This window comes from Solanum lycopersicum, chromosome 1 (assembly GCF_036512215.1).
Source record: "Solanum lycopersicum chromosome 1, SLM_r2.1".
Classification (NCBI taxonomy): Eukaryota; Viridiplantae; Streptophyta; class Magnoliopsida; order Solanales; family Solanaceae; genus Solanum; species Solanum lycopersicum.
In genome coordinates, this window is record NC_090800.1 from 36,363,496 (window position 1) to 36,383,194 (window position 19,699).

The 19,699-nt window shown below is 48.6% G+C and overlaps 54 non-coding genes and 2 pseudogenes across 54 annotated transcripts; all 56 read right to left on the reverse strand.

Moving 5' to 3' along the window:
• Nucleotides 1-216: 216 nt before the first annotated feature.
• On the reverse strand, nt 217-335 carry LOC138341023 (5S ribosomal RNA). Its single transcript, XR_011213847.1, has one exon. It is a non-coding gene; the product is annotated as a 5S ribosomal RNA (ribosomal RNA).
• A 232-nt stretch (nt 336-567) lies between these two features.
• Nucleotides 568-686, reverse strand: LOC138340934 (5S ribosomal RNA). The gene has a single exon (XR_011213761.1). It is a non-coding gene; the product is annotated as a 5S ribosomal RNA (ribosomal RNA).
• A 230-nt stretch (nt 687-916) lies between these two features.
• On the reverse strand, nt 917-1,035 carry LOC138341009 (5S ribosomal RNA). The gene has a single exon (XR_011213834.1). It is a non-coding gene; the product is annotated as a 5S ribosomal RNA (ribosomal RNA).
• A 231-nt stretch (nt 1,036-1,266) lies between these two features.
• On the reverse strand, nt 1,267-1,385 carry LOC138341019 (5S ribosomal RNA). Its single transcript, XR_011213843.1, has one exon. It is a non-coding gene; the product is annotated as a 5S ribosomal RNA (ribosomal RNA).
• A 230-nt stretch (nt 1,386-1,615) lies between these two features.
• LOC138340930 (5S ribosomal RNA) lies at nt 1,616-1,734 on the reverse strand. Its single transcript, XR_011213757.1, has one exon. It is a non-coding gene; the product is annotated as a 5S ribosomal RNA (ribosomal RNA).
• Nucleotides 1,735-1,965: 231 nt separating this feature from the next.
• Nucleotides 1,966-2,084, reverse strand: LOC138341057 (5S ribosomal RNA). The gene has a single exon (XR_011213881.1). It is a non-coding gene; the product is annotated as a 5S ribosomal RNA (ribosomal RNA).
• Nucleotides 2,085-2,314: 230 nt separating this feature from the next.
• Nucleotides 2,315-2,433, reverse strand: LOC138340958 (5S ribosomal RNA). The gene has a single exon (XR_011213785.1). It is a non-coding gene; the product is annotated as a 5S ribosomal RNA (ribosomal RNA).
• Nucleotides 2,434-2,665: 232 nt separating this feature from the next.
• Nucleotides 2,666-2,784, reverse strand: LOC138341565 (5S ribosomal RNA). Its single transcript, XR_011214358.1, has one exon. It is a non-coding gene; the product is annotated as a 5S ribosomal RNA (ribosomal RNA).
• Nucleotides 2,785-3,014: 230 nt separating this feature from the next.
• Nucleotides 3,015-3,133, reverse strand: LOC138340965 (5S ribosomal RNA). Its single transcript, XR_011213792.1, has one exon. It is a non-coding gene; the product is annotated as a 5S ribosomal RNA (ribosomal RNA).
• A 232-nt stretch (nt 3,134-3,365) lies between these two features.
• On the reverse strand, nt 3,366-3,484 carry LOC138340964 (5S ribosomal RNA). The gene has a single exon (XR_011213791.1). It is a non-coding gene; the product is annotated as a 5S ribosomal RNA (ribosomal RNA).
• Nucleotides 3,485-3,707: 223 nt separating this feature from the next.
• On the reverse strand, nt 3,708-3,817 carry LOC138341123 (5S ribosomal RNA; annotated as a pseudogene).
• Nucleotides 3,818-4,048: 231 nt separating this feature from the next.
• On the reverse strand, nt 4,049-4,167 carry LOC138340899 (5S ribosomal RNA). Its single transcript, XR_011213726.1, has one exon. It is a non-coding gene; the product is annotated as a 5S ribosomal RNA (ribosomal RNA).
• Nucleotides 4,168-4,396: 229 nt separating this feature from the next.
• Nucleotides 4,397-4,515, reverse strand: LOC138340984 (5S ribosomal RNA). The gene has a single exon (XR_011213810.1). It is a non-coding gene; the product is annotated as a 5S ribosomal RNA (ribosomal RNA).
• A 231-nt stretch (nt 4,516-4,746) lies between these two features.
• On the reverse strand, nt 4,747-4,865 carry LOC138340947 (5S ribosomal RNA). Its single transcript, XR_011213774.1, has one exon. It is a non-coding gene; the product is annotated as a 5S ribosomal RNA (ribosomal RNA).
• A 230-nt stretch (nt 4,866-5,095) lies between these two features.
• On the reverse strand, nt 5,096-5,214 carry LOC138340916 (5S ribosomal RNA). Its single transcript, XR_011213743.1, has one exon. It is a non-coding gene; the product is annotated as a 5S ribosomal RNA (ribosomal RNA).
• Nucleotides 5,215-5,448: 234 nt separating this feature from the next.
• On the reverse strand, nt 5,449-5,567 carry LOC138340906 (5S ribosomal RNA). The gene has a single exon (XR_011213733.1). It is a non-coding gene; the product is annotated as a 5S ribosomal RNA (ribosomal RNA).
• A 231-nt stretch (nt 5,568-5,798) lies between these two features.
• LOC138340915 (5S ribosomal RNA) lies at nt 5,799-5,917 on the reverse strand. Its single transcript, XR_011213742.1, has one exon. It is a non-coding gene; the product is annotated as a 5S ribosomal RNA (ribosomal RNA).
• A 234-nt stretch (nt 5,918-6,151) lies between these two features.
• Nucleotides 6,152-6,270, reverse strand: LOC138341055 (5S ribosomal RNA). Its single transcript, XR_011213879.1, has one exon. It is a non-coding gene; the product is annotated as a 5S ribosomal RNA (ribosomal RNA).
• Nucleotides 6,271-6,501: 231 nt separating this feature from the next.
• On the reverse strand, nt 6,502-6,620 carry LOC138340955 (5S ribosomal RNA). Its single transcript, XR_011213782.1, has one exon. It is a non-coding gene; the product is annotated as a 5S ribosomal RNA (ribosomal RNA).
• Nucleotides 6,621-6,850: 230 nt separating this feature from the next.
• LOC138340956 (5S ribosomal RNA) lies at nt 6,851-6,969 on the reverse strand. The gene has a single exon (XR_011213783.1). It is a non-coding gene; the product is annotated as a 5S ribosomal RNA (ribosomal RNA).
• A 232-nt stretch (nt 6,970-7,201) lies between these two features.
• LOC138341619 (5S ribosomal RNA) lies at nt 7,202-7,320 on the reverse strand. The gene has a single exon (XR_011214412.1). It is a non-coding gene; the product is annotated as a 5S ribosomal RNA (ribosomal RNA).
• A 229-nt stretch (nt 7,321-7,549) lies between these two features.
• On the reverse strand, nt 7,550-7,668 carry LOC138340971 (5S ribosomal RNA). Its single transcript, XR_011213798.1, has one exon. It is a non-coding gene; the product is annotated as a 5S ribosomal RNA (ribosomal RNA).
• A 230-nt stretch (nt 7,669-7,898) lies between these two features.
• On the reverse strand, nt 7,899-8,017 carry LOC138340922 (5S ribosomal RNA). Its single transcript, XR_011213749.1, has one exon. It is a non-coding gene; the product is annotated as a 5S ribosomal RNA (ribosomal RNA).
• A 233-nt stretch (nt 8,018-8,250) lies between these two features.
• On the reverse strand, nt 8,251-8,369 carry LOC138340952 (5S ribosomal RNA). The gene has a single exon (XR_011213779.1). It is a non-coding gene; the product is annotated as a 5S ribosomal RNA (ribosomal RNA).
• A 232-nt stretch (nt 8,370-8,601) lies between these two features.
• LOC138340923 (5S ribosomal RNA) lies at nt 8,602-8,720 on the reverse strand. Its single transcript, XR_011213750.1, has one exon. It is a non-coding gene; the product is annotated as a 5S ribosomal RNA (ribosomal RNA).
• A 233-nt stretch (nt 8,721-8,953) lies between these two features.
• LOC138341004 (5S ribosomal RNA) lies at nt 8,954-9,072 on the reverse strand. The gene has a single exon (XR_011213829.1). It is a non-coding gene; the product is annotated as a 5S ribosomal RNA (ribosomal RNA).
• A 223-nt stretch (nt 9,073-9,295) lies between these two features.
• On the reverse strand, nt 9,296-9,414 carry LOC138341041 (5S ribosomal RNA). Its single transcript, XR_011213865.1, has one exon. It is a non-coding gene; the product is annotated as a 5S ribosomal RNA (ribosomal RNA).
• A 231-nt stretch (nt 9,415-9,645) lies between these two features.
• LOC138340910 (5S ribosomal RNA) lies at nt 9,646-9,764 on the reverse strand. Its single transcript, XR_011213737.1, has one exon. It is a non-coding gene; the product is annotated as a 5S ribosomal RNA (ribosomal RNA).
• A 230-nt stretch (nt 9,765-9,994) lies between these two features.
• On the reverse strand, nt 9,995-10,113 carry LOC138341060 (5S ribosomal RNA). Its single transcript, XR_011213884.1, has one exon. It is a non-coding gene; the product is annotated as a 5S ribosomal RNA (ribosomal RNA).
• A 232-nt stretch (nt 10,114-10,345) lies between these two features.
• On the reverse strand, nt 10,346-10,464 carry LOC138340953 (5S ribosomal RNA). The gene has a single exon (XR_011213780.1). It is a non-coding gene; the product is annotated as a 5S ribosomal RNA (ribosomal RNA).
• A 228-nt stretch (nt 10,465-10,692) lies between these two features.
• On the reverse strand, nt 10,693-10,811 carry LOC138341054 (5S ribosomal RNA). The gene has a single exon (XR_011213878.1). It is a non-coding gene; the product is annotated as a 5S ribosomal RNA (ribosomal RNA).
• Nucleotides 10,812-11,044: 233 nt separating this feature from the next.
• Nucleotides 11,045-11,163, reverse strand: LOC138340944 (5S ribosomal RNA). Its single transcript, XR_011213771.1, has one exon. It is a non-coding gene; the product is annotated as a 5S ribosomal RNA (ribosomal RNA).
• Nucleotides 11,164-11,393: 230 nt separating this feature from the next.
• On the reverse strand, nt 11,394-11,512 carry LOC138341038 (5S ribosomal RNA). The gene has a single exon (XR_011213862.1). It is a non-coding gene; the product is annotated as a 5S ribosomal RNA (ribosomal RNA).
• A 230-nt stretch (nt 11,513-11,742) lies between these two features.
• On the reverse strand, nt 11,743-11,859 carry LOC138341052 (5S ribosomal RNA). The gene has a single exon (XR_011213876.1). It is a non-coding gene; the product is annotated as a 5S ribosomal RNA (ribosomal RNA).
• Nucleotides 11,860-12,091: 232 nt separating this feature from the next.
• Nucleotides 12,092-12,210, reverse strand: LOC138341000 (5S ribosomal RNA). The gene has a single exon (XR_011213825.1). It is a non-coding gene; the product is annotated as a 5S ribosomal RNA (ribosomal RNA).
• A 233-nt stretch (nt 12,211-12,443) lies between these two features.
• LOC138340950 (5S ribosomal RNA) lies at nt 12,444-12,562 on the reverse strand. Its single transcript, XR_011213777.1, has one exon. It is a non-coding gene; the product is annotated as a 5S ribosomal RNA (ribosomal RNA).
• A 233-nt stretch (nt 12,563-12,795) lies between these two features.
• LOC138341045 (5S ribosomal RNA) lies at nt 12,796-12,914 on the reverse strand. Its single transcript, XR_011213869.1, has one exon. It is a non-coding gene; the product is annotated as a 5S ribosomal RNA (ribosomal RNA).
• Nucleotides 12,915-13,145: 231 nt separating this feature from the next.
• On the reverse strand, nt 13,146-13,264 carry LOC138340933 (5S ribosomal RNA). Its single transcript, XR_011213760.1, has one exon. It is a non-coding gene; the product is annotated as a 5S ribosomal RNA (ribosomal RNA).
• Nucleotides 13,265-13,491: 227 nt separating this feature from the next.
• LOC138340909 (5S ribosomal RNA) lies at nt 13,492-13,610 on the reverse strand. The gene has a single exon (XR_011213736.1). It is a non-coding gene; the product is annotated as a 5S ribosomal RNA (ribosomal RNA).
• Nucleotides 13,611-13,841: 231 nt separating this feature from the next.
• LOC138341007 (5S ribosomal RNA) lies at nt 13,842-13,961 on the reverse strand. Its single transcript, XR_011213832.1, has one exon. It is a non-coding gene; the product is annotated as a 5S ribosomal RNA (ribosomal RNA).
• Nucleotides 13,962-14,192: 231 nt separating this feature from the next.
• On the reverse strand, nt 14,193-14,311 carry LOC138340911 (5S ribosomal RNA). The gene has a single exon (XR_011213738.1). It is a non-coding gene; the product is annotated as a 5S ribosomal RNA (ribosomal RNA).
• Nucleotides 14,312-14,543: 232 nt separating this feature from the next.
• On the reverse strand, nt 14,544-14,662 carry LOC138340928 (5S ribosomal RNA). Its single transcript, XR_011213755.1, has one exon. It is a non-coding gene; the product is annotated as a 5S ribosomal RNA (ribosomal RNA).
• Nucleotides 14,663-14,893: 231 nt separating this feature from the next.
• Nucleotides 14,894-15,012, reverse strand: LOC138340969 (5S ribosomal RNA). The gene has a single exon (XR_011213796.1). It is a non-coding gene; the product is annotated as a 5S ribosomal RNA (ribosomal RNA).
• A 232-nt stretch (nt 15,013-15,244) lies between these two features.
• Nucleotides 15,245-15,350, reverse strand: LOC138341121 (5S ribosomal RNA; annotated as a pseudogene).
• Nucleotides 15,351-15,584: 234 nt separating this feature from the next.
• LOC138341043 (5S ribosomal RNA) lies at nt 15,585-15,702 on the reverse strand. The gene has a single exon (XR_011213867.1). It is a non-coding gene; the product is annotated as a 5S ribosomal RNA (ribosomal RNA).
• Nucleotides 15,703-15,933: 231 nt separating this feature from the next.
• On the reverse strand, nt 15,934-16,052 carry LOC138341086 (5S ribosomal RNA). Its single transcript, XR_011213909.1, has one exon. It is a non-coding gene; the product is annotated as a 5S ribosomal RNA (ribosomal RNA).
• A 230-nt stretch (nt 16,053-16,282) lies between these two features.
• On the reverse strand, nt 16,283-16,401 carry LOC138341620 (5S ribosomal RNA). The gene has a single exon (XR_011214413.1). It is a non-coding gene; the product is annotated as a 5S ribosomal RNA (ribosomal RNA).
• Nucleotides 16,402-16,629: 228 nt separating this feature from the next.
• LOC138340972 (5S ribosomal RNA) lies at nt 16,630-16,748 on the reverse strand. The gene has a single exon (XR_011213799.1). It is a non-coding gene; the product is annotated as a 5S ribosomal RNA (ribosomal RNA).
• A 231-nt stretch (nt 16,749-16,979) lies between these two features.
• Nucleotides 16,980-17,098, reverse strand: LOC138341047 (5S ribosomal RNA). The gene has a single exon (XR_011213871.1). It is a non-coding gene; the product is annotated as a 5S ribosomal RNA (ribosomal RNA).
• A 230-nt stretch (nt 17,099-17,328) lies between these two features.
• Nucleotides 17,329-17,447, reverse strand: LOC138340897 (5S ribosomal RNA). The gene has a single exon (XR_011213724.1). It is a non-coding gene; the product is annotated as a 5S ribosomal RNA (ribosomal RNA).
• Nucleotides 17,448-17,675: 228 nt separating this feature from the next.
• LOC138341076 (5S ribosomal RNA) lies at nt 17,676-17,794 on the reverse strand. Its single transcript, XR_011213899.1, has one exon. It is a non-coding gene; the product is annotated as a 5S ribosomal RNA (ribosomal RNA).
• Nucleotides 17,795-18,027: 233 nt separating this feature from the next.
• LOC138340967 (5S ribosomal RNA) lies at nt 18,028-18,146 on the reverse strand. The gene has a single exon (XR_011213794.1). It is a non-coding gene; the product is annotated as a 5S ribosomal RNA (ribosomal RNA).
• A 231-nt stretch (nt 18,147-18,377) lies between these two features.
• Nucleotides 18,378-18,496, reverse strand: LOC138341027 (5S ribosomal RNA). The gene has a single exon (XR_011213851.1). It is a non-coding gene; the product is annotated as a 5S ribosomal RNA (ribosomal RNA).
• Nucleotides 18,497-18,729: 233 nt separating this feature from the next.
• On the reverse strand, nt 18,730-18,848 carry LOC138340914 (5S ribosomal RNA). The gene has a single exon (XR_011213741.1). It is a non-coding gene; the product is annotated as a 5S ribosomal RNA (ribosomal RNA).
• A 234-nt stretch (nt 18,849-19,082) lies between these two features.
• Nucleotides 19,083-19,201, reverse strand: LOC138341064 (5S ribosomal RNA). Its single transcript, XR_011213888.1, has one exon. It is a non-coding gene; the product is annotated as a 5S ribosomal RNA (ribosomal RNA).
• A 234-nt stretch (nt 19,202-19,435) lies between these two features.
• On the reverse strand, nt 19,436-19,554 carry LOC138341132 (5S ribosomal RNA). Its single transcript, XR_011213938.1, has one exon. It is a non-coding gene; the product is annotated as a 5S ribosomal RNA (ribosomal RNA).
• Nucleotides 19,555-19,699: the final 145 nt, after the last annotated feature.

The following is a 19,699-nucleotide window of genomic DNA, read 5'->3' on the forward strand; positions in this document are numbered from 1 at the left end:
TCTAAAATCTATTAAACACAACCTTCGTCCCAACGCCCTAGCCCGCCCCCCGCTTTAAAACCCTCCACGCACCGACGCACGACGACGCCCGTCACGCCCATCCCCGACGCGACCATCCCATATCCTAATGGTGCCTCAATCCGAATGTATTTTCCGCAAAAAAAATAAATGAGTATATTTTTTTTCAATTACGAGATCAAATTTCAACTAAAAGGAGGGATGCAACACGAGGACTTCCCAGGGGGTCACCCCTCCTAGTACTACTCTCGCCCAAGCACGCTTAACTTCGAAGTTCTGATGGGATCCGGTGCGTTAGTGCTGGTATAATCGCATCTGTCATTCATTGCACTCTAAAATCTATTAAACACAACCTTCCTCCCAACGCCCTAGCCCCGCCCCCCGCTTTAAAACCCTCCACGCACCGACGCACGACGACGCCCGTCACGCCCTTCCCCGACGCCACCATCCCATAACCTAATGACTCCTCAATCCGAACGTATTTTTCGCAAAAAAAATCTATGAGTATATTTTTTTTTCAATTACGAGATCAAATTTCAACAAAAAGGAGGGATGCAACACGAGGACTTCCCAGGGGGTCACCCATCCTAGTACTACTCTCGCCCAAGCACGCTTAACTTCGGAGTTTTGATGGGATCCGGTGCGTTAGTGCTGGTATGATCGCATCCGTCATTCATTGCACTCTAAAATCTATTAAACACAACCTTCCTCCCAACGCCCTAGCCCGCCCCCTGCTTTAAAACCCTCCACGCACCGACGCACGACGACGCCCGTCACGCCCATCCCCGACGCCACCATCCAATATCCTAATGACGTCTCAATCCGAACGTATTTTCCGCAAAAAAAATAAATGAGTATATTTTTTTTCCATTACGAGATTATATTTCAACAAAAAGGAGGGATGCAACACGAGGACTTCCCAGGGGGTCACCCATCCTAGTACTACTCTCTCCCAAACACGCTTAACTTCGGAGTTCTGATGGGATCCGGTGCGTTAATGCTGGTATGATCGCATCCGTCATTCATTGCACTCTAAAATCTATTAAACACAACCTTCCTCCCAACGCCCTAGCCCGCCCCCCGCTTTAAAACCCTCCACGCACCGACGCACGACGACCCCCGTCACGCCCATCCCCGACGCCACCATCCCATATCCTAATGACGCCTCAATCCGAACGTATTTTCCGCAAAAAAAATAAATGAGTATATTTTTTTTTCAATTACGAGATCAAATTTCAACAAAAAGGAGGGATGCAATACGAGGACTTCCCAGGGGTTCACCCATCCTAGTACTTCTCTCGCCCAAGCACGCTTAACTTCGGAGTTCTGATGGGATCCGGTGCGTTATTGCTGGTATGATCGCATCCGTCATTCATTGCACTCTAAAATCTATTAAACACAACCTTCCTCCCAACGCCCTAGCCCGCCCCCCGCTTTAAAACCCTCCACGCACCGACGCACGACGACGCCCATCACGCCCATCCCCGACGCCACCATCCCATATCCTAATAACGCCTCAATCCGAACGTATTTTCCGCAAAAAAAAATAAATGAGTATTTTTTTTTCAATTACGAGATCAAATTTCAACAAAAAGGAGGGTTGCAACACGAGGACTTCCCAGGGGGTCACCCATCCTAGTACTACTCTCGCCCAAGCACGCTTAACTTCGGAGTTCTGATGGGATCCGGTGCGTTAGTGCTGGTATGATCACATCCGTCATTCATTGCACTCTAAAATCTATTAAACACAACCTTCCTCCCAACGCCCTAGCCCGCCCCCCGCTTTAAAACCCTCCACGCACCGACGCACGACGAAGCCCGTCACGCCCATCCCCGACGCCACCATCCCATATCCTAATGACGTCTCAATCCGAACGTATTTTCCGCAAAAAAAATAAATGAGTATATTTTTTTTTCAATTACGAGATCAAATTTCAACAAAAAGGAGGGATGCAACACGAGGACTTCCCAGGGGGTCACCCATCCTCTTACTACTCTCGCCCAAGCACGCTTAACTTCGGAGTTCTGATGGGATCCGGTGCGTTAGTGCTGTTATGATCACATCCGTCATTCATTGCACTCTAAAATCTATTAAACACAACCTTCCTCCCAACGCCCTAGCCCGCCCCCCGCTTTAAAACCCTCCACGCACCGACGCACGACGAAGCCCGTCACGTCCATCCCCGACGCCACCATCCCATATCCTAATGACGTCTAAATCCGAACGTATTTTCCGCAAAAAAAATAAATGAGTATATTTTTTTTCAATTACGAGATCAAATTTCAACAAAAAGGAGGGATGTAACACGAGGACTTCTCAGGGGGTCACCCATCCTAGTACTACTCTCGCCCAAGCACGCTTAACTTCGGAGTTCTGATGAGATCCGGTGCGTTAGTGCTGGTATGATCGCATCCGTCATTCATTGCACTCTAAAATCTATTAAACACAACCTTCCTTCCAACGCTCTAGCCCGCCCCCCGCTTAAAAACCCTCCACGCACCGACGCACGACGACGCCCGTCACGCCCATCCCCGACGCCACCATCCCATATCCTAATGACGCCTCAATCCGAACGTATTTTCCGCAAAAAAAAAATAAATGAGTATATTTTTTTTCAATTACGAGATCAAATTTCAACAAAAAGGAGGGATGCAACACGAGGACTTCCCAGGGGGTCACCCATCCTAGTACTACTCTCGCCCAAGCACGCTTAACTTCGGAGTTCTGATGGGATCCGGTGCGTTAGTGCTGGTATGATCGCATCCATCATTCATTGCACTCTAAAATCTATTAAACACAACCTTCCACCCAACGCCCTAGCCCGCCCCCCGCTTTAAAACCCTCCACGCACCGACGCACGACGACGCCTGTCACACCCATCCCCGACGCCACCATCCCATATCCTAATGACGTCTCAATCCGAACGTATTTTCCGCAAAAAAAATAAATGAGTATATTTTTTTTCAATTACGAGATCAAATTTCAACAAAAAGGAGGGATGCAACACGAGGACTTCTCAGGGTGTCACCCATCCTAGTACTACTCTCGCCCAAGCACGCTTAACTTCGGAGTTCTGATGGGATCCGGTGCGTTAGTGCTGGTATGATCGCATCCGTCATTCATTGCACGCTAAAATCTATTAAACACAACCTTCCTTCCAACGCTCTAGCCCGCCCCCCGCTTTAAAACCCTCCACGCACCGACGCACGACGACGCCCGTCACGCCCATCCCCGACGCAACCATCCCATATCCTAATGACGCCTCAATCCGAACGTATTTTCCGCAAAAAAAATAAATGAGTATATTTTTTTTTTCAATTACGAGATCAAATTTCAACAAAAAGGAGGGATGCAACACGAGGACTTCCCAGGGGGTCACCCATCCTAGTAGTACTCTCGCCCAAGCACGCTTAACTTCGGAGTTCTGATGGGATCTGGTGCGTTAGTGCTGGTATGATCGCATCCGTCATTCATTGCACTCTAAAATCTATTAAACACAACCTTCCTCCCAACGCCCTAGCCCGCCCCCCGCTTTAAAACCCTCCACGCACCGACGCACGACGACGCCCGTCCCCGACGCCACCATCCCATATCCTAATGATGCCTCAATCCGAACGTATTTTCCGCAAAAAAAAATAAATGAGTATATTTTTTTTTCAATTACGAGATCAAATTTCAACAAAAACGAGGGTTGCAACACGAGGACTTCCCAGGGGGTCACCCATCCTAGTACTACTCTCGCCCAACCTTCGGAGTTCTGATGGGATCCGGTGCGTTAGTGCTGGTATGATCACATCCGTCATTCATTGCACTCTAAAATCTATTAAACACAACCTTCCTCCCAACGCCCTAGCTCGCCCCCCGCTTTAAAACCCTCCACGCACCGACGCACGACGAAGCCCTTCACGCCCATCCCCGACGCCACCATCCCATATCCTAATGACGTCTCAATCCAAAATATTTTCCGCAAAAAAAAATAAATGAGTATATTTTTTTTTCAATTACGAGATCAAATTTCAACAAAAAGGTGGGATGCAACACGAGGACTTCCCAAGGGGTCACCCATCCTAGTACTACTCTCGCCCAAGCACGCTTAACTTCGGAGTTCTGATGGGATCCGGTGCGTTAGTGCTGGTATGATCGCATCCGTCATTCATTGCACTCTAAAATCTATTAAACACAACCTTCCTCCCAACGCCCTAGCCCGCCCCCGCTTTAAAACCCTCCACGGACCGACGCACGACGACGCTAGTCACGCCCATCCCCGACGCCACCATCCCATATCCTAATGACGCCTCAATCCGAACGTATTTTCCGCAAAAAAAATAAATGAGTATATTTTTTTTCAATTACGAGATCAAATTTCAACAAAAAGGAGGGATGCAACACGAGGACTTCCCAGGGGGTCACCCATCCTAGTGCTACTCTCGCCCAAGCACGCTTAACTTCAGAGTTCTGATGGGATCCGGTGCGTTAGTGCTGGTATGATCGCATCCGTCATTCATTGCACTCTAAAATCTATTAAACACAACATTCCTCCCAACGCCCTAGCCCGCCCCCCTCTTTAAAACCCTCCACGCACCGACGCATGACGACGCCCGTCACGCCCATCCCCGACGCCACCATCCCATATTCTAATGACGTCTCAATCCGAACGTATTTTCCGCAAAAAAAAATAAATGAGTATATTTTTTTTCAATTACGAGATCAAATTTCAACAAAAAGGAGTGATGCAACACGAGGACTTCCCGAGGGGTCACCCATCCTAGTACTACTCTCGCCCAAGCACGCTTAACTTCGGAGTTCTGATGGGATCCGGTGCGTTAGTGCTGGTATGATCGCATCCGTCATTCATTGCACTCTAAAATCTATTAAACACAACCTTCTCCAAACGCCCTAGCCCGCCCCCCGCTTTAAAACCCTCCACGCACCGACGCACGACGACGCCCGTCACGCCCATCCCCGACGCCACCATCCCATATCCTAATGACGCCTCAATCCGAACGTATTTTCCGCAAAAAAAATAAATGAGTATATTTTTTTTTCAATTACGAGATCAAATTTCAACAAAAAAGAGGGATGCAACACGAGGACTTCCCAGGGGGTCACCCATCCTAGTACTACTCTCGCCCAAGCACGCTTAACTTTGGAGTTCTGATGGGATCCGGTGCGTTAGTGCTGGTATGATCGCATCCGTCATTCATTGCACTGTAAAAAATCTATTAAACACAACCTTCCTCCCAACGCCCTAGCCCGCCCGCCGCTTTAAAACCCTCCACGCACCGACGCACGACGACGCCCGTCACGCCCATCCCCGACGCCACCATCCCATATCCTAATGACGTCTCAATCCGAACGTATTTTCCGCAAAAAAAAATAAATGAGTATATTTTTTTTTCAATTACGACATCAAATTTCAACAAAAAGGAGGGATGCAACACGAGGACTTCCCAGGGGGTCACCCATCCTAGTACTACTCTCGCCCAAGCACGCTTAACTTCGGAGTTCTGATGGGATCCGGTGCGTTAATGCTGGTATGATCGCATCCGTCATTCATTGCACTCTAAAATCTATTAAACACAACCTTCCTCCCAACGCCCTAGCCCGCCCCCCGCTTTAAAACCCTCCACGCACCGACGCACGACGACGCCCGTCTCACCCATCCCCGATGCCACCATCCCACATCCTAATGACGCCTCAATCCGAACGTATTTTCCGCAAAAAAAATAAATGAGTATATTTTTTTTTCAATTACGAGATCAAATTTCAACAAAAAGGAGGGATGCAACACGAGGACTTCCCAGGGGGTCACCCATCCTAGTACTACTCTCGCCCAAGCACGCTTAACTTCGGAGTTCTGATGGGATCCGGTGCGTTAGTGCTGGTACGATCGCATCCGTCATTCATTGCATTCTAGAATCTATTATACACAACCTTCCTCCCAACGTCCTAGCCCCCCCCCCCCCCCCCCCCGCTTTAAAACCCTCCACGCACGACGACGCCCGTCACGCCCATCCCCGACGCCACCATCCCATATCCTAATGATACCTCAATCCGAACGTATTTTCCGCAAAAAAAAATAAATGAGTATATTTTTTTTTCAATTACGAGATCAAATTTCAACAAAAAGGAGGGATGCAACACGAGGACTTCCCAGGGGGTCACCCATCCTAGTACTACTCTCGCTTAAGCACGCTTAACTTCGGAGTTCTGATGGGATCCAGTGCGTTAGGGCTGGTATGATCGCATCCGTCATTCATTGCACTCTAAAATCTATTAAACACAACCTTCGTCCCAACGCCCTAGCCCGCCCCCCGCTTTAAAACCCTCAACGCACCGACGCACGACGAAGCCCGTCACGCCCATCCCCGACGCCACCATCCCATATCCTAATGACGTCTAAATCGGAACGTATTTTCCGCAAAAAAAATAAATGAGTATATTTTTTTTTCAATTACGAGATCAAATTTCAACAAAAAGGAGGGATGCAACACGAGGACTTCTCAGGGGGTCACCCATCCTAGTACTACTCTCGCCCAAGCACGCTTAACTTCGGAGTTCTGATGAGATCCGGTGCGTTAGTGCTGGTATGATCGCGTCCGTCATTCATTGCACTCTAAAATCTATTAAACACAACCTTCCTTCCAACGCTCTAGCCCGCCCCCTGCTTTAAAACCCTCCACGCACCGACGCACGACGACGTCCGTCACGCCCATCCCCGACGCCACCATCCCATATCCTAATGACGCCTCAATCCGAACGTATTTTCCGCAAAAAAAATAAATGAGTATATTTTTTTTCAATTACGAGATCAAATTTCAACAAAAAGGAGGGATGCAACACGAGGACTTCCCAGGGGGTCACCCATCCAAGTACTACTCTCGCCCAAGCACGCTTAACTTCGGAGTTCTGATGGGATCCGTTGCGTTAGTGCTGGTATGATCACATCCGTCATTTATTGCACTCTAAAATCTATTAAACACAACCTTCCTCCCAACGCCCTAGCCCGCCCCCCGCTTTAAAACCCTCCACGCACCGACGCACGACGACGCCCGTCACGCCCATCCCCGACGCCACCATCCCATATTGTAATGACGCCTCAAGGCGAACGTATTTTCCGCAAAAAAAAATAAATGAGTATATTTTTTTTTCAATTACGAGATCAAATTTCAACAAAAAGGAGGGATGCAACACGAGGACTTCCCACGGGGTCACCCATCCTAGTACTACTCTCGCCCAAGCACGCTTAACTTCGGAGTTCTGATGGGATCCGGTGCGTTAGTGCTGGTATGATCGCATCCGTCATTCATTGCACTCTAAAATCTATTAAACACAACCTTCCTCCCAACGCCCTAGCCCGACCCCCGCTTTAAAACCCTCCACGCACCGACGCACGACGACGCCCGTCACGCCCATCCCCGACGCCACCATCCCATATCCTAATGACGCCTCAATCCGAACGTATTTTCCGCAAAAAAAAAATGAGTATATTTTTTTTTCAATAACGAGATCAAATTTCAACAAAAAGGAGGGATGCAACACGAGGACTTCTCATGGGGTCACCCATCCTAGTACTACTCTCGCCCAAGCACGCTTAACTTCGGAGTTCTGATGGGATCCAGTGCGTTATTGCTGGTATGATCGCATCCGTCATTCATTGCACTCTAAAATCTATTAAACACAACCTTCCTCCCAACGCCCTAGCCCGCCCCCCGCTTTAAAACCCTCCACGCACCGACGCACGACGACGCCCGTCACGCCCATCCCCGACGCCACCATCCCATATCCTAATGACGTCTCAATCCGAACGTATTTTCCACAAAAAAAAAATGAGTATATTTTTTTTTTCAATTACGAGATCAAATTTCAACAAAAAGGAGGGATGCAACACGAGGACTTCCCAGGGGGTCACCCATCCTAGTACTACTCTCGCCCAAGCACGCTTAACTTCGGAGTTCTAATGGGATCTGGTGCGTTAGTGCTGGTATGATCGCATCCGTCATTCATTGCACTCTAAAATCTATTAAACACAACATTCCTCCCAACGCCCTAGCCCGCCCCCTGCTTTTAAAACCCTCCACGCACCGACGCACGACGACGCCTGTCACGCCCATCCCCGACGCCACCATCAAATATACTAATGACGTCTAAATCCGAACGTATTTTCCGCAAAAAAAAATAAATGAGTATATTTTTTTTTCAATTACGAGATCAAATTTCAACAAAAAGGAGGGATGCAACACGAGGACTTCCCAGGGGGTCACCCATCCTAGTACTACTCTCGCCCAAGCACGCTTAACTTCGGAGTTCTGATGGGATCCGGTGCGTTAGTGCTGGTATGATCGCATCCGTCATTCATTGCACTCTAAAATCTATTAAACACAACCTTCCTCCCAACGCCCTAGCCCGCCCCCCGCTTTAAAACCCTCCACGCACCGACGCACGACGACGCCCGTCACGCCCATCCCCGACGCCACCATCCCATATCCTAATGACGCCTCAATCCGAACGTATTTTCCGCAAAAAAAATAAATGAGTATATTTTTTTTTTCAATTACGAGATCAAATTTCAACAAAAAGGAGGGATGCTACACGAGGACTTCCCAGGGGGTCACCCATCCTAGTACTACTCTCGCCCAAGCACGCTTAACTTCGGAGTTCTGATGGGATCCGGTGCGTTAGTGCTGGTATGATCGCATCCGTCATTCATTGCACTCTAAAATCTATTAAACACAACCTTCCTTCCAACGCTCTAGCCCGCCCCCCCGCTTTAAAACCCTCCACGCACCGACGCACGACGACGCCCATCACGCCCATCCCCGACGCCACCATCCCATGTCCTAATGACGCCTCAATCCGAACGTATTTTCCGCAAAAAAAATAAATGAGTATATTTTTTTTTTCAATTACGAGATCAAATTTCAACAAAAAGGAGGGATGCAACACGAGGACTTCCCAGGGGGTCACCCATCCTAGTAGTACTCTCGCCCAAGCACGCTTAACTTCGGAGTTCTGATGGGATCTGGTGCGTTAGTGCTGGTATGATCGCATCTGTCATTCATTGCACTCTAAAATCTATTAAACACAACCTTCCTCCCAACGCCCTAGCCCGCCCCCCGCTTTAAAACCCTCCACGCACCGACGCACGACGACGCCCGTCCCCGACGCCACCATCCCATATCCTAATGATGCCTCAATCCGAACGTATTTTCCGCAAAAAAAAATAAATGAGTATATTTTTTTTTCAATTACGAGATCAAATTTCAACAAAAAGAAGGGATGCAACACGAGGACTTCCCAGGGGGTCACCCATCCTAGTACTACTCTCGCTTAAGCACGCTTAACTTCGGAGTTCTGATGGGATCCGGTGCGTTAGGGCTGGTATGATCGCATCCGTCATTCATTGCACTCTAAAATCTATTAAACACAACCTTCGTCCCAACGCCCTAGCCCGCCCCCCGCTTTAAAACCCTCCACGCACCGACGCACGACGAAGCCCGTCACGCCCATCCCCGACGCCACCATCCCATATCCTAATGACGTCTAAATCGGAACGTATTTTCCGCAAAAAAAATAAATGAGTATATTTTTTTTTCAATTACGAGATCAAATTTCAACAAAAAGGAGGGATGCAACACGAGGACTTCTCAGGGGGTCACCCATCCTAGTACTACTCTCGCCCAAGCACGCTTAACTTCGGAGTTCTGATGAGATCCGGTGCGTTAGTGCTGGTATGATCGCATCCGTCATTCATTGCACTCTAAAATCTATTAAACACAACCTTCCTTCCAACGCTCTAGCCCGTCCCCCGCTTTAAAACCCTCCACGCACCGACGCACGACGACGCCCGTCACGCCCATCCCCGACGCCACCATCCCCTATCCTAATGACGCCTCAATCCGAACATATTTTCCGCAAAAAAAATAAATGAGTATATTTTTTTTCAATTACGAGATCAAATTTCAACAAAAAGGAGGGATGCAACACGAGGACTTCCCAGGGGGTCACCCATTCAAGTACTACTCTCGCCCAAGCACGCTTAACTTCGGAGTTCTGATAGAATTCGGTGCGTTAGTGCTGGTATGATCACATCCGTCATTTATTGCACTCTAAAATCTATTAAACACAACCTTCCTCCCAACGCCCTAGCCCGCCCCCCGCTTTAAAACCCTCCACGCACCGACGCACGACGACGCCCGTCACGCTCATCCCCGACACCACCATCCCATATCCTAATGACGCCTCAATCCGAACGTATTTTCTGCAAAAAAAAATAAATGAGTATATTTTTTTTTCAATTACGAGATCAAATTTCAACAAAAAGGAGGGATGCAACACGAGGACTTCCCAGGGGGTCACCCATCCTAGTACTACTCTCACCCAAGCACGCTTAACTTCAGAGTTCTGATGGGATCCGGTGCGTTAGTGCTGGTATGATCGCATCCGTCATTCATTGCACTCTAAAATCTATTAAACACAACCTTCCTCCCAACGCCCTAGCCCGCCCCCCGCTTTAAAACCCTCCACGCACCGACGCCCGACGACGCTAGTCACGCCCATCCCCGACGCCACCATCCAATATACTAATGACGTCTAAATCCGAACGTATTTTCCGCAAAAAAAAATGAGTATATTTTTTTTTCAATTACGAGATTAAATTTCAACAAAAAGGAGGGATGCAACACGAGGACTTCCTAGTGGGTCACCCATCCTAGTACTACTCTTGCCCAAGCACGCTTAACTTCGGAGTTATGATGGGATCCGGTGCGTTAGTGCTGGTATGATCGCATCCGTCATTCATTGCACTCTAAAATCTATTAAACACAACCTTCCTCCCAACGCCCTAGCCCGCCCCCTGCTTTAAAACGCTCCACGCACCGACGCACGACGACGCCCGTCACGCCCATCCCCGACGCCACCATCCCATATCCTAATGACGCCTCAATCCGAACGTATTTTCCGCAAAAAAAAAAATAAATGAGTATATTTTTTTTCAATTACGAGATCAAATTTCAACAAAAAGGAGGGATGCAACACGAGGACTTCTCATGGGGTCACCCATCCTAGTACTACTCTCGCCCAAGCACGCTTAACTTCGGAGTTCTGATGGGATCCGGTGCGTTATTGCTGGTATGATCGCATCCGTCATTCATTGCACTCTAAAATCTATTAAACACAACCTTCCTCCCAACGCCCTAGCCCGCCCCCCGCTTTAAAACCCTCCACGGACCGACGCACGACGACGCTAGTCACGCCCATCCCCGACGCCACCATCCCATATCCTAATGACGCCTCAATCCGAACGTATTTTCCGCAAAAAAAATAAATGAGTATATTTTTTTTCAATTACGAGATCAAATTTTAACAAAAAGGAGGGATGCAACACGAGGACTTCCCAGGGGGTCACCCATCCTAGTGCTACTCTCGCCCAAGCACGCTTAACTTCAGAGTTCTGATGGGATCCAGTGCGTTAGTGCTGGTATGATCGCATACGTCATTCATTGCACTCTAAAATCTATTAAACACAACCTTCCTCCCAACGCCCTAGCCCTCCCCCCTCTTTAAAACCCTCCACGCACCGACGCACGACGACGCCCGTCACGCCCATCCCCGACGCCACCATCCCATATTCTAATGACGTCTCTATCCGAACGTATTTTCCGCAAAAAAAAAATGAGTATATTTTTTTTTTCAATTACGAGATCAAATTTCAACAAAAAGGAGGGATGCAACACGAGGACTTCTCATGGGGTCACCCATCCTAGTACTACTCTCGCCCAAGCACGCTTAACTTCGGAGTTCTGATGGGATCCGGTGCGTTATTGCTGGTTATCGCATCCGTCATTCATTGCACTCTAAAATCTATTAAACACAACCTTCCTCCCAACGCCCTAGCCCGCCCCCCGCTTTAAAACCCTCCACGCACCGACGCACGACGACGCCCGTCACGCCCATCCCCGACGCCACCATCCCATATCCTAATGACGTCTCAATCCGAACGCATTTTCCACAAAAAAAAATAAATGAGTATATTTTTTTTTCAATTACGAGATCAAATTTCAACAAAAAGGAGGGATGCAACACGAGGACTTCCCAGGGGGTCACCCATCCTAGTACTACTCTCGCCCAAGCACGCTTAACTTCGGAGTTCTAATGGGATCTGGTGCGTTAGTGCTTGTATGATCGCATCCGTCATTCATTGCACTCTAAAATCTATTAAACACAACATTCCTCCCAACGCCCTAGCCCGCCCCCTGCTTTTAAAACCCTCCACGCACCGACGCACGACGACGCCTGTCACGCCCATCCCCGACGCCACCATCCAATATACTAATGACGTCTAAATCCGAACGTATTTTTCGCAAAAAAAAAATAAATGAGTATATTTTTTTTCAATTACGAGATTAAATTTCAACAAAAAGGAGGGATGCAACACGAGGACTTCCCAGTGGGTCACCCATCCTAGTACTACTCTTGCCCAAGCACGCTTAACTTCGGAGTTCTGATGGGATCCGGTGCGTTAGTGCTGGTATGATCGCATCCGTCATTCTTTGCACTCTAAAATCTATTAAACACAACCTTCCTCCCAACGCCCTAGCCCGCCCCCTGCTTTAAAACCCTCCACGCACCGACGCACGACGACGCCCGTCACGCCCATCCCCGACGCCACCATCCCATATCCTAATGACGCCTCAATCCGAACGTATTTTCCGCAAAAAAAAAATAAATGAGTATATTTTTTTTTCAATTACGAGATCAAATTTTAACAAAAAGGAGGGATGCAACACGAGGACTTCCCAGGGGGTCACCCATCCTAGTGCTACTCTCGCCCAAGCACGCTTAACTTCAGAGTTCTGATAGGATCCGGTGCGTTAGTGCTGGTATGATCGCATACGTCATTCTTTGCACTCTAAAATCTATTAAACACAACCTTCCTCCCAACGCCCTAGCCCGCCCCCCTCTTTAAAACCCTCCACGCACCGACGCATGACGACGCCCGTCACGCCCATCCCCGACGCCACCATCCCATATTCTAATGACGTCTCTATCCGAACGTATTTTCCGCAAAAAACAATAAATGAGTATATTTTTTTTCAATTACGAGATCAAATTTCAACAAAAAGGAGTGATGCAACACGAGGACTTCCCGGGGGGTCACCCATCCTAGTACTACTCTCGCCCAAGCACGCTTAACTTCGGAGTTCTGATGGGATCCGGTGCGTTAGTGCTGGTATGATCGCATCCGTCATTCATTGCACTCTAAAATCTATTAAACACAACCTTCTCCCAACGCCCTAGCCCGCCCCCCGCTTTAAAACCCTCCACGCACCGACGCACGACGACGCCCGTCACGCCCATCCCCGACGCCACCATCCCATATCCTAATGACGCCTCAATCCGAACGTATTTTCCGTAAAAAAAAATGAGTATATTTTTTTTTCAATTACGAGATCAAATTTCAACAAAAAAGAGGGATGCAACACGAGGACTTCCTAGGGGGTCACCCATCCTAGTACTACTCTCGCCCAAGCACGCTTAACTTCGGAGTTCTGATGGGATCCGGTGCGTTAGTGCTGGTATGATCGCATCCGTCATTCATTGCACTCTAAAATCTATTAAACACAACCTTCCTCCCAACGCCCTAGCCCGCCCCCCGCTTTAAAACCCTCCACGCACCGACGCACGACGACGCCCGTCACGCCCATCCCCGACGCCACCATCCCATATCCTAATGACGTCTCAATCCGAACGTATTTTCCGCAAAAAAAATAAATGAGTATATTTTTTTTTCAATTACGACATCAAATTTCAACAAAAAGGAGGGATGCAACACGAGGACTTCCCAGGGGGGTCACCCATCCTAGTACTACTCTCACCCAAGCACGCTTAACTTCGGAGTTCTGATGGGATCCGGTGCGTTAATGCTGGTATGATCGCATCCGTCATTCATTGCACTCTAAAATCTATTAAACACAACCTTCCTCCCAACGCCCTAGCCCGCCCCCCGCTTTAAAACCCTCCACGCACCGACGCACGACGACGCCCGTCTCACCCATCCCCGATGCCACCATCCCACATCCTAATGACGCCTCAATTCGAACGTATTTTCCGCAAAAAAAATAAATGAGTATATTTTTTTTTCAATTACGAGATCAAATTTTAACAAAAAGGAGGGATGCAACACGAGGACTTCCCAGGGGGTCACCCATCCTAGTACTACTCTCGCCCAAGCACGCTTAACTTCAGAGTTCTGATGGGATCCGGTGCGTTAGTGCTGGTATGATCGCATCCATCATTCATTGCACTCTAAAATCTATTAAACACAACCTTCCTCCCAACGCCCAAGCCCGCCCCCCGCTTTAAAACCCTCCACGCACCGACGCACGACGACGCCCGTCACGCCCATCCCCGACGCCACCATCCCATATCCTAATGACGTCTCAATCCGATCGTATTTTCCGCAAAAAAAAATAAATGAGTATATTTTTTTTTCAATTACGAGATAAAATTTCAACAAAAAGGAGGGATGCAACACGAGGACTTCCCAGGGGGTCACCCATCCTAGTACTACTCTCGCCCAAGCACGCTTAATTTCGGAGTTCTGATGGGATCCGGTGCGTTAGTGCTGGTATGATCGCATCCGTCATTCATTGCACTCTAGAATCTATTAAACACAACCTACCTCCCAACGTCCTAGCCCCCCCCCCCCCCCCCGCTTTAAAACCCTCCACGCACGACGACGCCCGTCACGCCCATCCCCGACGCCACCATCCCATATCCTAATGACGTCTCAATCCGAACGTATTTTCCGCAAAAAAAAATAAATGAGTATATTTTTTTTTCAATTACGAGATCAAATTTCAACAAAAAGGAGGGATGCAACACGAGGACTTCCCAAGTGGTCACCCATCCTAGTACTACTCTCGCCCAAGCACGCTTAACTTCGGAGTTCTAATGGGATCCGATGCGTTAGTGCTGGTATGATCGCATCTGTCATTCATTGCACTCTAAAATCTATTAAACACATCCTTCCTCCCAACGCCCTAGCCCGCCCCCCGCTTTAAAACCCTCCACGCACCGACGCACGACGACGCCCGTCACGCCCATCCCCGACGCCACCATCCCATATCCTAATGACGTCTCAATCCGAACGTATTTTCCGCAAAAAAAATAAATGAGTATATTTTTTTTTTCAATTACGAGATCAAATTTCAACAAAAAGGAGGGATGCAACACGAGGACTTCCCAGGGGGACCTACTCTCGCCCAAGCACGCTTAACTTCGGAGTTCTGATGGGATCCGGTGCGTTAGTGCTGGTATGATCGCATCCGTCATTCATTGCACTCTAAAATCTATTAAACATAACCTTCTTCCCAACGCCCTAGCCCGCCCCCCGCTTTAAAACCCTCCACGCACCGACGCACGACGACGCCCGTCACGCCCATCCCCGACGCCACCATCCCATATCCTAATGACGCCTCAATCCGAACGTATTTTCCGCAAAAAAAAAATAAATGAGTATATTTTTTTTTTCAATTACGAGATCAAATTTCAACAAAAAGGAGGGATGCAACATGAGGACTTCCCAGGGGGTCACCCATCCTAGTACTACTCTCGCCAAGCACGCTTAACTTCGGAGTTCTGATGGGATCCGGTGCGTTAGTGCTGGTATGATCGCATCCATCATTCATTGCACTCTAAAATCTATTAAACACAACCTTCCTCCCAACGCCCTTGCCCGCCCCTCGCTTTAAAACTCTCCACGCACCGACGCACGACGACGCCCGTCACGCACATCCCCGACGCCACCATCCCATATCCTAATGACGTCTCAATCCGAACGTATTTTCCGCAAAAAACATAAATGAGTATATTTTTTTTTCAATTACGAGATCAAATTTCAACAAAAAGGAGTGATGCAACCCGAGGACTTCCCAGGGGGTCACCCATCCTAGTACTACTGTCACCCAAGCACGCTTAACTTCGAAGTTCTGATGGGATCCGGTGCGTTAGTGCTGGTATGATCGCATCCGTCATTCATTGCACTCTAAAATCTATTAAACACAACCTTCCTCCCAACGCCCTAGTCCGCCCCCGCTTTAAAACCCTCTACGCACCGACGCACGACGACGCCTGTCACGCTCATCCCTGACGCCACCATCCCATATCCTAATGACGCCTCAATCCGAACGTATTTTCCGCAAAAAAAAAATAAATGAGTATATTTTTTTCAATTACAAGATCAAATTTCAACAAAAAGGAGGGATGCAACACGAGGACTTCCCACGGGGTCACCCATCCTAGTACTACTCTCGCCCAAGCACGCTTAACTTCGGAGTTCTGATGGGATCCGGTGCGTTAGTGCTGGTATGATCGCATCCGTCATTCATTGCACTCTAAAATCTATTAAACACAACCTTCCTCCCAACGCCCTAGCCCGCCCCTCGCTTTAAAACTCTCCACGCACCGACGCACGACGACGCCCGTCACGCCCATCCCCGACGCAACCATCCCATATCCTAATGACGCCTCAATCCGAACGTATTTTCCGCAAAAAAAAATGAGTATATTTTTTTTTCAATTAAGAGATCAAATTTCAACAAAAAGGAGGGATGCAACACGAGGACTTCCCAGGGGGTCACCCATCCTAGTACTACTCTCGCCCAAGCACGCTTAACTTCGGAGTTCTGATGGGATCCGGTGCGCTAGTGCTTGTATGATCGCATCCGTCATTCATTGCACTCTAAATTCTATTAAACACAACCTTCCTCCCAACGCCCTAGCCCGCCCCCCTCTTTAAAACCCTCCACGCACCGACGCACGACGACGCCCGTCACGCCCATCCCCGACGCCACCATCCCATATCCTAATGACGTCTCAATCCGAACGTATTTTCCGCAAAAAACATAAATGAGTATATTTTTTTTTCAATTACGAGATCAAATTTCAACAAAAAGGAGTGATGCAACCCGAGGACTTCCCAGGGGGTCACCCATCCTAGTACTACTCTCACCCAAGCACGCTTAACTTCGAAGTTCTGATGGGATCCGGTGCGTTAGTACTGGTATGATCGCATCCGTCATTCATTGCACTCTAAAATCTATTAAACACAACCTTCCTCCCAACGCCCTAGTCCGCCCCCGCTTTAAAACCCTCTACGCACCGACGCACGACGACGCCCGTCACGCTCATCCCTGACGCCACCATCCCATATCCTAATGACGCCTCAATCCAAACGTATTTTCCGCAAAAAAAAAATAAATGAGTATATTTTTTTCAATTACGAGATCAAATTTCAACAAAAAGGAGGGATGCAACACGAGGACTTCCCACGGGGTCACCCATCCTAGTACTACTCTCGCCCAAGCACGCTTAACTTCGGAGTTCTGATGGGATCCGGTGCGTTAGTGCTGGTATGATCGCATCCGTCATTCATTGCACTCTAAAATCTATTAAACACAACCTTCCTCCCAACGCCCTAGCCCGCCCCTCGCTTTAAAACTCTCCACGCACCGACGCACGACGACGCCCGTCACGCCCATCCCCGACGCAACCATCCCATATCCTAATGACGCCTCAATCCGAACGTATTTTCCGCAAAAAAAAATGAGTATATTTTTTTTTCAATTAAGAGATCAAATTTCAACAAAAAGGAGGGATGCAACACGAGGACTTCCCAGGGGCTCACCCATCCTAGAACTACTCTCGCCCAAGCACGCTTAACTTCGGAGTTCTGATGGGATCCGGTGCGCTAGTGCTTGTATGATCGCATCCGTCATTCTTTGCACTCTAAATTCTATTAAACACAACCTTCCTCCCAACGCCCTAGCCCGCCCCCCTCTTTAAAACCCTCCACGCACCGACGCACGACGACGCCCGTCACGCCCATCCCCGACGCCACCATCCCATATCCTAATGACGCCTCAATCCGAACGTATTTTCCGCAAAAAAAAATAAATGAGTATATTGTTTTTTTCAATTACGAGATCAAATTTCAACAAAAAGGAGGGATGCAACACGAGGACTTCCCAGGGGGTCACCCATCCTAGTACTACTCTCGCCCAAGCACGCTTCACTTCGGAGTTCTGATGGGATCCGGTGCATTAGTGCTTGTATGATCGCATCCGTCATTCGATGCACTCTAAAATCTATTAAACACAACCTTCCTCCCAACGCCCTAGCCCGCCCCCCGCTTTAAAACCCTCCACGCACCGACGCACGACGACGCCCGTCACGCCCATCCCCGACGCGACCATCCCATATCCTAATGACGCCTCAATCCGAACGTATTTTCCGTAAAAAAAATAAATGAGTATATTTTTTTTTTAATTACGAGATCAAATTTCAACAAAAAGGAGGGATGCAACACGAGGACTTCCCAGGGGGTCACCCATCCTAGTACTACTCTCGCCCAAGCACGCTTAACTTCGGAGTTCTGATGGGATCCGATGCGCTAGTGCATGTATGATCGCATCCGTCATTCATTGCACTCTAAATTCTATTAAACACAACCTTCCTCCCAACGCCCTAGCCCGCCCCCCGCTTTAAAACCCTCCACGCACCGACGCACGACGACGCCCGTCACGCCCATCCCCGACGCCACTATCCCATATCCTAATGACGCCTCAATCCGAACGTATTTTCCGCAAAAAAAAAATAAATGAGTATATTTTTTTTTCAATTACGAGATCAAATTTCAACAAAAAGGAGGGATGCAACACGAGGACTTCCAAGGGGGTCACCCATCCTAGTACTACTCTCGCCCAAGCACGCTTAACTTCGGAGTTCTGATGGGATCCGGTGCGTTAGTGCTGGTATGATCGCATCCATCATTCATTGCACTCTAAAATCTATTAAACACAACCTTCCTCCCAACGCCCTAGCCCGCCCCCCGCTTTAAAACCCTCCACGCACCGACGCACGACGACGCCCGTCACGCCCATCCCCGACGCCACCATCCCATATCCTAATGACGCCTCAATCCGAACGTATTTTCCGCAAAAAAAATAATAAATGAGTATATTGTTTTTTCAATTACGAGATCAAATTTCAACAAAAAGGAGGGATGCAACACGAGGACTTCCCAGGGGGTCACCCATCCTAGTACTACTCTCGCCCAAGCACGCTTAACTTCGGAGTTCTGATGGGATCCGGTGCGTTAGTGCTGGTATGATCGCATCCGTCATTCATTGCACTCTAAAATCTATTAAACACAACCTTCCTCCCAACGCCCTAGCCCGCCCCCCGCTTTAAAACCCTCCACGCACCGACGCACGACGACGCCCGTCACGCCCATCCCCGACGCCACCATCCCATATCCTAATGACGCCTCAATCCGAACGTATTTTCCGCAAAAAAAAAATAAATGAGTATATTTTTTTTTTCAATTACGAGATCAAATTTCAACAAAAAGGAGGGATGCAACACGAGGACTTCCCAGGGGGTCACCCATCCTAGTACTACTCTCGCCCAAGCACGCTTAACTTCGGAGTTCTGATGGGATCCGGTGCGTTAGTGCTGGTATGATCGCATCCGTCATTCGATGCACTCTAAAATCTATCAAACACAACCTTCCTCCCAACGCCCTAGCCCGCCCCCCGCTTTAAAACCCTCCACGCACCGACGCACGACGACGCCCGTCACGCCCATCCCCGACGCCACCATCCCATATCCTAATGA